Raw genomic sequence first — 12,169 nt, forward strand, 5'->3', positions numbered from 1 at the left:
GACCCACAGGGTTGGGCCCTCTACTCTCTCGATAATGTCCAAGTCGATGAGTGACTGAAGTTCTTTCTCCACTTGTGCCCTCAGGTGGAAGGGGATTCTTCGATGCTTGAGGGCCATCAGCCTCACAAACCCGTCAATGTGGAGTCTGATGGGATCGCCCTTCAGCTTTCCGACCCCTTGAAAAATGCTTTCTAACCGCTGCAGCAGGCGATCAATGTCTTTGTGGTACACCGCCAGCATGAAGTATACGATGTCAAGGGCTTCAGAAGCAGCATAGCTTAGTAGAGAGTGCGGGCTCACACTCGTCACAAAGAACCTCGCCTTGATCTTATTGAGCCCATGCGATACAGGAGCTACAAAGACTCCCTGAATCGGCAGTGGCCTGTCCCCCCCGAAGGAATATATCCGGGCTTTGGACTCGTCTAGCTTGGGAGGACCTGGGAGAGCCTCGTAGTGTTCAGCAGCCAGCACGTAGACCGATGCTCCTGTATCGATCAAGACGGGGGTGGGCACATCACCAATATTCACTGTGCACGTCGGTTGCCTGCTCTGCCTTGACCCCGTGGCAATACTCGAGATGAACAAGATTTCCTCCTCCTCCTGTTCCTCCTCGGTGATGTCCAGATCTTGCACGCCCTGCTCAATCGACGACACACCCCTCACGTGCCGGGCATTACCCCCGCCTGACCTTGCTGGGCCCCTCAACGCAGCCACTGGGTTCGAGGCCCTGCACACTCACGCATAGTGTCCTGGTGTCACTCACCGCCCACATACTCTAGTCTTTGCCGGGCATTCCCCAGCATGAGGCAGGTCCTATCCACAGTATGGACAGGACTGCGGAGTTCCAGGCGCAGAGGGGCTATCCACCCTCCTGGGGGCCCAGTGCGCCCTACCTGGGGCAAAGCGCCCGATGGCAAAGGCCTCATCACTCTTCCCAGGATGCATAGCTGCGTACATTCTCGCACCTCTGGACTCCACCAGTTCATACGCTCTCCCAGTGTCAAGGATTTGCGGCAGCGTCAGGCCTAGCTCCCTTAGCACCTGCCTTCTCAGCTTCCTGGAGCTGCACCCCTGAATCAGCTGGTTCCGCACCATCTCCTTCTCATTCACCCAACTGCAAGTGCTTGCGAGGTGCCTCAGCCGTGCACAGAACTGGTCCAAGGATTCTTCTCCTTGCTGCTTCTCCGCACACATCACAAATCTGTCGAAATCGACATTCGCCATGGGGAAGAAATGGTCCTGGAGGGCTTGTTTCACCGCATCGTAGGTGACCACCTGAAGGTTTAGCGAGTCATAAATCCTGTGGACCTCCGTGCCAGCTGAATATACCATCGTGGCCACCTTCGCATCATCATCCGTCTCCCCTGAAAAACATTTCTAGCTTCTTCACCCACAGTAGCCATTTCGGTCCCAGCTTAGGTGGGGGGCCTGTGGTATCAAATTCAGGCATGGGTGCCAGGGTACTGTGCAATCTGCGTGGGACTGGCGCAGGGACTCCCTCTTCTTCCCCCTCCTCACCCATGGTGGTGACTGGGCTGAGGGTATCTCCGTTAGACTAGCCCTGGACTGCCTGCACTGACCTTCAAGAGTCCCGGATGGGTGCCCAGGCACCAAAAGGCACAGAATGGAGGTGTGGTAGGCCTGCAGCAGGTGTAAGTGTCACCTTCAGCCTTCTCGGCTTTTTTTTTTTAACCACAGCCCTTTTTCCCTACAAGGCCGTGGAGTGTCCAAAAATGGTAGCAAATGTCTCGAATCACAGCCGGCGAACAAGCTCCAATGTGGGCCACAACCGCTGTGATCCGCGTGTCTACCAAGATGGCCGCCGGCCAAGAGCGTAGGTTCGCAACCGTGTGGGGAAAGAAAGCACTTTCTCCGACTCGGCAGTACCCAGAGCAATGCCTCGTTCCCCGCTGTCGCCGTTCCTCGTCACCAGTGTTACAGGTGGCGAATGACACCCCGCGCCCCCCGCAGGCTTGCACACACGCACACGCATACACACGGAGGAACACACGGGACACATGTTGCTGGTACGGGATTCCGACTGCAACTGCAATTACGCAACACCCACTAATTTACATTTTTGAAAATGTGTCTTGGCTATCAGGTACCTCATCTTAGCTCAGAAGAGCATACATAATATTAATGTGTCACTGTAAGAGACTTTGTAGCAAGGGATAAGACACACATGTGATGTTCATAGGAACTTTTCATGAAATGGTAAATCTCTTTCAGATTTGAAATGCTTTTTTTAAAAATGACATATTGAAGGACCTGGACAAACTTGAACCTGAGCTAAAAGTGATTGACTACTTGTGCTCCCAAAGTTACTTATTTCAAAACCAGCTGCAGCATCCTGGGGACTGTGTGGACATAGTAAGAACAGAAATACCTGTTTTCATGAAAGCATTAGGGCAGAAGAATTATGTATATAATTAAGAAGACACAGCATAGGTTGCATTATGTGACTAAATCCTCTTTCTGGCTTTTGAGGTGAAGCGTGAGGAAGCCATGGTCATCCGCAATGGAGGTCAGGTCTTGCTACCTGCGAGGCAACGTTGGGATTTGGATTGTAAGAGGAGGAGGGCCTGACCTACCTCACTGTTTCCAAGTCATATGGCAGCGGCTTGTCACCAGGAAGACATTTTTGGCCACGTCATTTTAAGGTACCTTTGAACACGTAACCCTTCCTTGGTTTAGTAAATCCCAAGTCAGATCTTGACTTAGTGTTGTGAACTTCCAGCCACGCAGCTAGGTCATGATAGGACCTACAGAGCGCCTGGTAGAGAAATATCAGAACACAGGGAAGTAGAGAAATGCTTGTTTTCACTAACATGGGCAGATCGCTTTTTGAGGTAAAGGGGCGCAGAGAAACTTCAGAGTAAGAGGAAGACAGAATCACTACTGCAAGGTCACTGCCTTGTGAATTCTCCACCATACTGAATCCAGTCCATCGACGGATGATGGGTGGGAGACCTGCAGAGAGTACAACTACACTGAGGGAGCCTCTCCATGCACACATCCGATGCGGGATTACAAGATGTGGGTTAGCTTAAATAAAGGTTTGGTAAGTGATTTAAGGTAAGGGTGGCCTTGGTCTTCCAAACAATGGGAAAGCCACAAGCAAATGAACATTGACCAATCCCATGATACAACACAAAACTATACACATCTACACATATTTAAGCAAGTAGAGCAACTGGAGGCATACCCGAGACCTAAAATATTTACAAGCACTGTCAGGAGAGTGAGGTAATTTGAAGAAAGTGCTGGAGCAGTGCAGGAGAATGGTGGAAGTAGCAGAAGGAGCCCAGAGGGTAGGAGGTGGAGAGAAGAGTTGGTTAGGTGACTGAAGAAAGGAGGCCAAAGTGAAGGAAAGTCAAGATGAGGTGATAATTGGGAAGAAGGTGACAACTAAGGAGGAGCAGATGACAACTAAGGAGAAGGAAGAAAGTGGAGAACAATACAAAAGAGAAAGACCAGCAGATGGAAGAGAGTCAAAAGATAGGGAAGGGCCAGAGAGAAGACTAACATGAGATGAATGAGATTTATGGAGACCTCAGTAAGGGAGAGGTAGAGAGACATGTGAAGGAAGATGAAGGAAAAGAAAAGGTGAATAAGGAGGTGGTGCAGAGCAGCCAATAATGGGCTGTAAAAGACAGAAAATAGAGGCAGGTGTGGTATACTTTTATTGGGTAGGAATTAAGGAGAGGTGGTAGTACAAGCATGGAGTGGAGCATCAAGGTGGTGTTTGGAAAGTTAAAAGAATATGGTAAAAGGCGAGAAGGAAAAAGTTGAGAAGTAGTGGGGAAAAAACCCTTAGGTATGATATTGAACTGGTAGAAGCATACAGGGTGCTGGGAAACCGAGCCAGGTTCCCCAGGGTAGGGAACAGTGTTTAATATCTAGCACAACTTGCAGACCTGCACATGTGACCTAAAACCTGGGGGAAACAGTGTTGCTTGACTTGGCCTATAGCCCTCCTTCCTCCAGTTGCCTAGGACTAATGTGCATGTGCACACAGTCACAGGACTTGAAGGATGGTTTTTCCAGGAGATCAATGGACCGGGATACAAAGCAGAAAATGCAAACTGACACAACCAGGAATCAAGAAAGAAGCATGGGCCACTTACTACCACCCACCCCACCCAAACTATAAGTGACTTAGAATTGAAAAATTGTTTTTGTAAACGAACCCTGGACAGAGAGAAATTCGTTGAAGCTACCGATTTTGTTTTGTGAAGCTAAAAAACATTGTCTTTGTTGTTGCATCAAGAGAAGATGGTATCAGACTCAGGGAATGAGCTAACACACTCTATGTGCTAGCCTGGGTTAGAGAAGGGAATGACACCCACCAGAGGGTTTGCTTGGGAAGAAATAAACAAGTTACTTGAAATTATTGTGCATTGTTCTGGCCAGTAGAAGCAATCATGAGTCATGGAATCTGAGAACTGGTTTGCCCTTAGAATCCTACCCATTGAGAACTACTCAGAAATGTAGAGTGAATCCTGAGAGCTATGGAAAATGGTGGGTCACTATCCTATGTTACTATGCTACTAAAGAGTTGTAACACAGGCATTTGGAGTACATTAATACTTAAAGACTCTCCAGAGTGTCTGTGTAATATTGCTATTTCGCTAGTCTTCTTGATGTTTAAAAAGCCAGACCTTATGTATTAGTGTCTGGCACAATTTCCCAAGGAATAATAAAATCCAGTCAGGCCTCCAGGATATCCACAATTAATATGCATATGAAACCTAACTGGAATTTAAAAATGAATGGCTCAACAAGCCAACCCCTGTATTTCCTATAGTTGAGTTAAGTAACAATGAAAAGGCATTGTAAAAAAACTGCAGTATATATTTAATTGTTTATTATACAACAATGTCATTGTTTTTATACAACAAAAGAGACTTTTCTTTGTATAAAAATACTTTAAGTAAATATGACTTATCATTCAAAAGGGTCAAACCACTGCACATAGTTATATTTATTATGAAAGCTAGCCTCCCTTGAGTATATAAAAAGTATTGTCTTAGAAAACATAATTGATGACATGTCATACAAACATAATAATAAAACTAACTTGGCATATCAGCATGATATGCACTGTGTGACGAATTCTATGGATCCCTCACTAAATCCCTGCCTAAAGTCTCCTTCCAGGTGACCAGGGAAAGGCAGACGGTTCCTGATCCTACCTCTGAGGGTGGGGTACTGTGGTAGGTCCACCTGGGAGGAGACAGTGCCCTCGGTGGTGAGAAGATCCCGTGGGATGAAACGCAGTATTTGTCCTTTGAAAGGAAACACCTTTCTGGGTTGCCAAAACAGGTAATTGGATATTGCCGCTGATCCACATGTAAGACCAGTGACCCGGAGTACAAACTCTGTTAAATAAGAGCAAATCTCTAAAACAGAAACATCTTTCAATGTATCCCAAACTTATCACCCTTCCTACTCCCAAGGATATTATGTAAAGGTGTATAGAAATGCTGTTTTAAATAAATTACCTTCCTCTGTAAAAACGACTTCTAACAGTCAATTTTTTAATGAGTTCATGGAAATTAAATCTACCTTTAAAATGAACTCAAATGATCGAAGAAACAAGGGACTACAAGTCCCAGAATTCCAGAAGTACAGGGACGAAGAAGAGGGCTGATGAGACATGCAGTGGCTTAAGTCAGGTAATTGAGCCTAACAGCCCACACCTGAAGGAACCTTGGAAGCATAAAAGGCCCCCTCAGGTACAGGCAATAGGAGAAAGGAGAGGATGGAGCTAGAACGGTGACTGGAATGCAAGTCATAGCAGTAGTAGTAGAAGAAAGAAGCCACTGGGCTGGCAAACCAAGCAGAAGTGGGAGAAAAAGAAGGATGCCGGAATATGGAAATAGCAGAGAGGGTCCTGTTCCCCAAAACACTGAAGTGCAGAGGCTGTGCAGCGGAAGGAGTGCAGGAGAGCTGTATTTCCCCATGTGTGTCTGATTGACGTGATTGCCGTGTTCTGAATGTGCTGGAGACCGAGGCGAGGAGCAATTACCAAGCCGTGGGTCACAGGAGTGAGAGTGAGAGTGAGAGGGGCTCCAGAAACATGTGGTCGGACCAGAGACACCTTCACAGAGGAAGGGTGTGCGTACTTAAGCAGTAAGAACCAGCAGATGTCGAGGTGGAGGTTGTTGAAGCAGTGCAACCCACAGTTGCAACCCACAGAACAAGTGTTGAAGACGATGGTGAGTGAAGTTCGGCATTCTAATACATTGCACGAGCATTGCCAGTAACAGTATCCATGATTACAGCAAGTAAACTTTGTCTATTTATTCAGAAGTACCTGAATAAAGGGAAATCCAGCACTTGCATGTAAATAAAAAAAGGCTGTTTACTCGCGTAGAAGGAAAATACTGCTTACAGCCCTTGTTCACTATTGTATACTGTTACTCTGAAGTACCCGAATAATGGAAAATATTGCACGCGCTTGTAAACAAAAAGGCTGTTTACTGGTGTAGGCTGTCAAGACCCTTGCCCCTGGCCCTCACTGGCAAGTCAGCCTTCCAGTTAGGGCCAGGTCAAAGGCCTTAAAACCCCATCCAAGACTCTCTTGGAGTCAGTCCTGGCGCCTTTGGTGCCAGGCGCATAACCATCATGAAGACCAACATTAGAATGGGACTATTTAACTTGGGGGGGTTCAGCCAACATGGAGGCACACACATAGCTCAATTACAAGGGACTGAGCTATGCGGCCTAGTCTTTTGGGTGTGGCAGGCCTGGGACTACTTTACCTGGACTACTTTGGGTGTGGCAGGCCTGGGACTATTTTACCAGGACTACTTTACCTGAGACTATTTAAACCACACCCAAATAGCAGAACATGCTTTGCGTTATTCTGCTGTGGGCAGCGTAACACTCTCTGTGTCCAGCTCTTTGACGCCAGTTTATCTGAAACCAAGGACCTGCAGAGAGAGAAAGAACACTACGAAACTTACCTGGAACAGTATCCTGTCTTCAATCCATCGCTGACTTCAGTTCCACTCACCTGAAGGTACGAACTCCATCATCCGGCACCGCATGCATCCTGGAATACCATAACCTGGAAAGAGGAGAAGGAAAGAAAGCATTAGTAAGTGTTTACTCACGTTTCCTCCGATTGAAGAAAGCCACACATTACGGCGTTCGTGGGAGGAACATCGCAACCTGGAAGGAGAGAAAAGACAAAGGTTAGCAATATAAAAGGCAAAACAGCGCTGCCCATCGCGCATTACTCACCGGACAGCATCGCGCACACCGCGCTTTCAGCTACCGGCCCATGCTCATCTTCAAACTGCATGACAACACCAAAATACCTTTCCATACCTAAAAGGAAAGAAGCAAGACATTATTATTCGAACTGAGAGGAACATAAGAACTGTATATAAAGACTGTAAAGCAGCAAACCTACGGAGTCACAGCAGGCCTGGATTCCCACAGGGGGGCTTGCACCAGTGAAGTAACTTGGTCGCTGCTCGCCCCCCACATCTATGCCCACATCTACGCTCCCCTGCCACGAGGAGCAGGACAGAGAATCCACCTCTTACAATAATAAGACCCACCTTTAAACAGAGGACTTACCAAGGGACCGGGAGAGGGTTTGAGAGTGTAAATCATCCAAGCAGGGCTGGGTGGCGTCCCCGTGGATACCAGGTGAGCGTAACAAAACGCAAAGCCTCAATAATATTATCCACCTGGGCGTCATGGAGACTTCAGAAACTGACCATTTAGTTCAGTTGTTGGGACTATTACGCGCTGTAGTACATTCAGCCAGGCAAGAAACCAACGCTCTTAGGAGGGATTTGATTGTTACTAAGGATTGTACTGACGAAATAAGTAGACAATTGCTCCAATCACAGGCAGGACAGACCCTATTGCCTGTTAACATTCCGCCAGCACCTGTACTAACTTCTTCCACCAATCCAGTACAAATAACCCTTCCTGGGGCAGTTCCTTTTGCTCCACCTGAACGATTTACAGGGGACCCCAAGAAGTACGCAACGTTCATGAACCAGTGTCGTCTTCATTTCCTTTGCAGACCTGGGGCTTTTCCTAATGACCAAGCGTGGGTTGCTTTTGTCTTGTCATATCTGAGTGGCAGTGCTGCGGGTTGGTCGGTACTATTGGTAAATCAGGATAACCCGTTGTTACATGACGTTGGGGGTTTCCAGATGGAAATGGAAACACTCTTTGCTCGTCATACCCAAGGCCAAGCGTTAGACAACAAACTTTTGTCACTCCGTAAAGGAAGTCAAGACTTGCTTACATATATAGCAACATTTAACAGACTAGTCGTTGAAGCTGGGTGGCCTGAGGAAAAAAGGACCACACTATTTCATCGGGGTCTACGAGAGTAACTAAAGGATGTCCTTGCTCAAGTGGTTAACCCATCTAACGACTGTGGAGAATTCATCAACCTTGTGGTGCAATTAGATCACAGATTACAAGACCGAAAGCGGACCGGATAAGGTTAGACACTCGAGCTGGGTATGTCCGGTCAAAGGATAATGTTCCACATACATTGGAAAACACGGTAGAACCCATGCAAATCGGTGGTGTACGGCCCTCTTTAACTAAAACTGAAAGAGACAAGAGAAGGCAACAGCAATTATGCTTATACTGCAGAAAATCAGGCCACTTCCTCAAAGAATGTCCAGTGAAACCACCAAGGAGAACTGTTGGAGCCACAGAGAGGAAGATAATAACAAGGAGTCAGAAAACTACCAAGCCCGGCAAGCGTAGAGGTCCGCTTGTCAAGCGAGAAGGATGAGCCACAGACCTCACACTTTGCATTACCAGTAATTTTGATCAATCACCAACAACCGTCTCAGATACATGCTGTCGAAGCATACATAGACAGCGGAGCAGTTGGAAATTATGTAAACCAAGATCTGGCAGCAGAGATGGGTCTTCCCTTATGCTCTAAGTCCACTACTGAAAAAGTTACTACTGTTGATGGGACAGAAATAGCTTCCGGACAGTAACCCAATGTACAGCAGCACTAACCCTACTATGCCAGGATGGACACCGAGAATCTATTGCATTCAATCTCATCAAAGCTCCTCAGTTTCGACTAATCTTAGGGATACCATGGTTGGTAGCTCACAACCCTCTAAGAGATTGGCGTGCCAAGAAGTTGGCCTTTTCCGATGATTGTGCTTGCACCTTTTATTACCAAGAAAAGAGGAAAACAGACTTATGTACATCTGCTAGTCCCAGTATGGCGGCAATTGTACTAGGTGTGACTAGTACTCTACCAAATGAATACCAAGATTTTCAAGACGTGTTCCAGAAAGAACAAGCCAATACTCTACCACCGCACAGGCCCTACGATTGTCAGATCGACCTCATACCTGGTGCACAAATTCCTTGTGGTCGAATCTATGCACTTACTGAACCAGAAAACCTCCATTTGAAATCTTATCTTGATCAGTACCTGGCAAATGGATTTATCCGCCCATCTAAATCACTGGCAGCCAGTCCCTTATTCTTTGTACCAAAGAAAATAGGAGATTTGAGGACTTGCATCGACTATCGCGCATTAAACAAGATCACAGTAAAAAAACATTATCCACTGCCCCTTATTCCCAAATTATTAGATCAAGTCAAAGACACCCAAATCTATACCGTTATAGACGTTATTATTTGAACTAAGAGGAACATAAGAACTGCATATAAAGACTGTAAAGCAGCAAACCTACAGAGTCACAGCAGGCCTGAATTCCCACAGGGGGCCTTGCACCAGTGAAATAACTTGGTCGCTGCTCGCCCCCTGCATCTACGCGCCCCTGCCATGAGGAGCAGGACAGAGAATCCACCTCTTACAATATTAAGACCCATCTTTAACCAGAGGCCTTACCAAGGGACTGGGAGAGGGTTCGAGAGTGTAAATCATCCAACCAGGGCTGGGTGGCGTCCCCGTGGATACCAGGTGAGCGTAACATAGGAGAAGAAAGACTATATTCTATTCTTTACTTTAGCATGGAATACCTTTCACGCATGAGAAGTTAAAGTGTATAAATCATTGAAGCAGAGAACAAGCATTGCACAACCAAAAGTCTCCCCATATCAACAGCAATCAATATCAACATTTCTTGAAGCTGGAAAGCAATCCAACGGTACTGGAAAGTTACTAACGGGTAATTGGCTTACTTTCCAAGTGTGCAAGCATTACATGATATGAAAAGTAATTTATAATGTGTCTGTACACAAGTGTTTCTAGGCATGACAAGACAAGGGAGAGGAGGACAGAAGGAGGACAGAAACACTGTTCTTACTAGCGGTTGTGTCAGGGGGGAAGGAGGGGAGAAGTGCTGGGGGGTGAGGAGAGACTGCAAGTAACTTGTCAGTGCGCTGGCAGGTGGCTCATACATGCAGAGAGTCATGGGACTGTAGTGGTGCAGATACAGTTGCTTCAGTGGTTGGGAGGGCAGGAGGCAGTGCAAGGGCAACTGGTCATACAGGAGCCTGGTCCAATAAGTTCAGTGGGTGGCCTGGTAACCGGTATGCACAGCAGACAGGGACATCAGCAACGGAGAGGGAGAGAGAAAGCGGAAGCGAAAAGTAAAGTCTTGAGTTGCTTCTGAAACCCTTTGTTTGAGAGAGGCAGGGAGGCTGTTCCAGAGGGAGACCCCAGCCGCAGAAAGAGATCTACCCCCACTCTCTGCCTGGAGAAGTGGCTGACCCACAGAGAGTAGGAGGTGGATGAGTGGAGGGCTTGCGAAGGAAGATGCTTAGGAAGAGAATGTTGGATGTTGTGTGGTCCAAGGCATGTGGATGATGCAGAGGGTCTTGAACTTTGTCCTCGCAACTACAGGGAGCCAGTGGAAAGATTTGAGGGCTGGAGAGATATGATCCTTGGGCTTGAGGCCAAGGACAAGTCTTGCAATGAAGCTAATAGACTGGCACCAAGACTTCTGCGTAATTACTTGGACTGGCAGAAAGGTACAGATAACGCTGGGCAAGGGAAACAGGCTGCTTGTAAAGACTATTTTGAAGTAGACACAGCCTGTTGTGTCAAAGACTGTGGAAGAGAGAGAGAAGTGAGTCTTAAAGGCAAATACAGGTTACCATTCTGGCAGACAGACAAGAGAGGCAAAGAGGCTGCCCCTTTTGGAGGGAGATATTCAGAGGAAGAGTGCCTTGCCTACCAGAAGGTGTTGAAGTACTTTAAAGTATATTTTGTCGAAGCCTGTCTAAAGGTCTAAATCATTGAAGCTGAGGTAGTAGCCCAAAATACTGAAGCTGTGGTGGAATATCTGAATGTCAGTAGATGCAACATTGCAATAGTCTAAATGAGCTAGAGTACTAGGAGACAAGAAGTGACTTTTCTCATGGTGAAAGAAGTAGAATTGTGGTTGTTGAAGTGGAAGCAGCAGTACTGAAAAGTCATCCTGACACATATACCATTGTGAATGCTAAAGACAGTAACTAAAGAAATCGTAACTGTTGACCAAAACCTGTTTGTGTTGTTAACAGTGCGAATATTACATTTCCTTTTTTTAACTGTGGCAAGTTTTCTTCTGAAGAGATGATAGGATTACCATTGATGCTATTGCATTCCTTTCCTTTTTTGAACTGTGGTATATCTTCTTGAAGAGGTAACAAAGCATGGTGGCAAGGATTACCATCTGTGCTACTTTTCTGGAAGTAGAAAGTGCCACACATAAGAAGAGATTTATTGCCAGTGGTACTTTGGTTAATGAACTTTTACTTTGACTTTGAAACATCAAGAACTGATTTAAGATCTTTCTTTCTTTGATTGAGCATTTACAGAAGTGACTTTGGCTCCTGGGGAAGGGAAATTACCCAGGACATTAGAAGGTCATTCAGGAACTGTGCATGTTGTTCATGTCATGTTGTATTCCCACATATTCCCTTTATGTATTTGTTGCTTAGTGTTAGGGCTAGTATTCCTGTGTAAGAGCGTGTTCCCTTAGCTTTGTTTAGGCAGGGAAGTGGTTGCTCGATGGAGTAGGGACAGTGAGGTATTTTTTTTAATATTATTTTAAGACTACATTGGCATACTTTAATAAATCATTACTGACGCCTCACATCTGCTTGACTCCAACCATGTGAATTCCCCTACCACACAGCATATATATATAATAGCTTTCTCTGATAACAAATATGTCACTTCAAGGTCTGTCACAGA

At 46.2% G+C, this 12,169-nt stretch overlaps 1 protein-coding gene across 1 annotated transcript in view; it reads right to left on the reverse strand.

The window, feature by feature from the left end:
* Nucleotides 1-12,169, reverse strand: part of OTOGL (otogelin like) — a 1,792,821-nt gene that overhangs the window by 107,039 nt on the left and 1,673,613 nt on the right. The window lies entirely within an intron of this gene.

Source organism: Ambystoma mexicanum, chromosome 12 (assembly GCF_040938575.1).
Source record: "Ambystoma mexicanum isolate Mex_15411 chromosome 12, UKY_AmexF1_1, whole genome shotgun sequence".
Lineage (NCBI taxonomy): Eukaryota > Metazoa > Chordata > Amphibia > Caudata > Ambystomatidae > Ambystoma > Ambystoma mexicanum.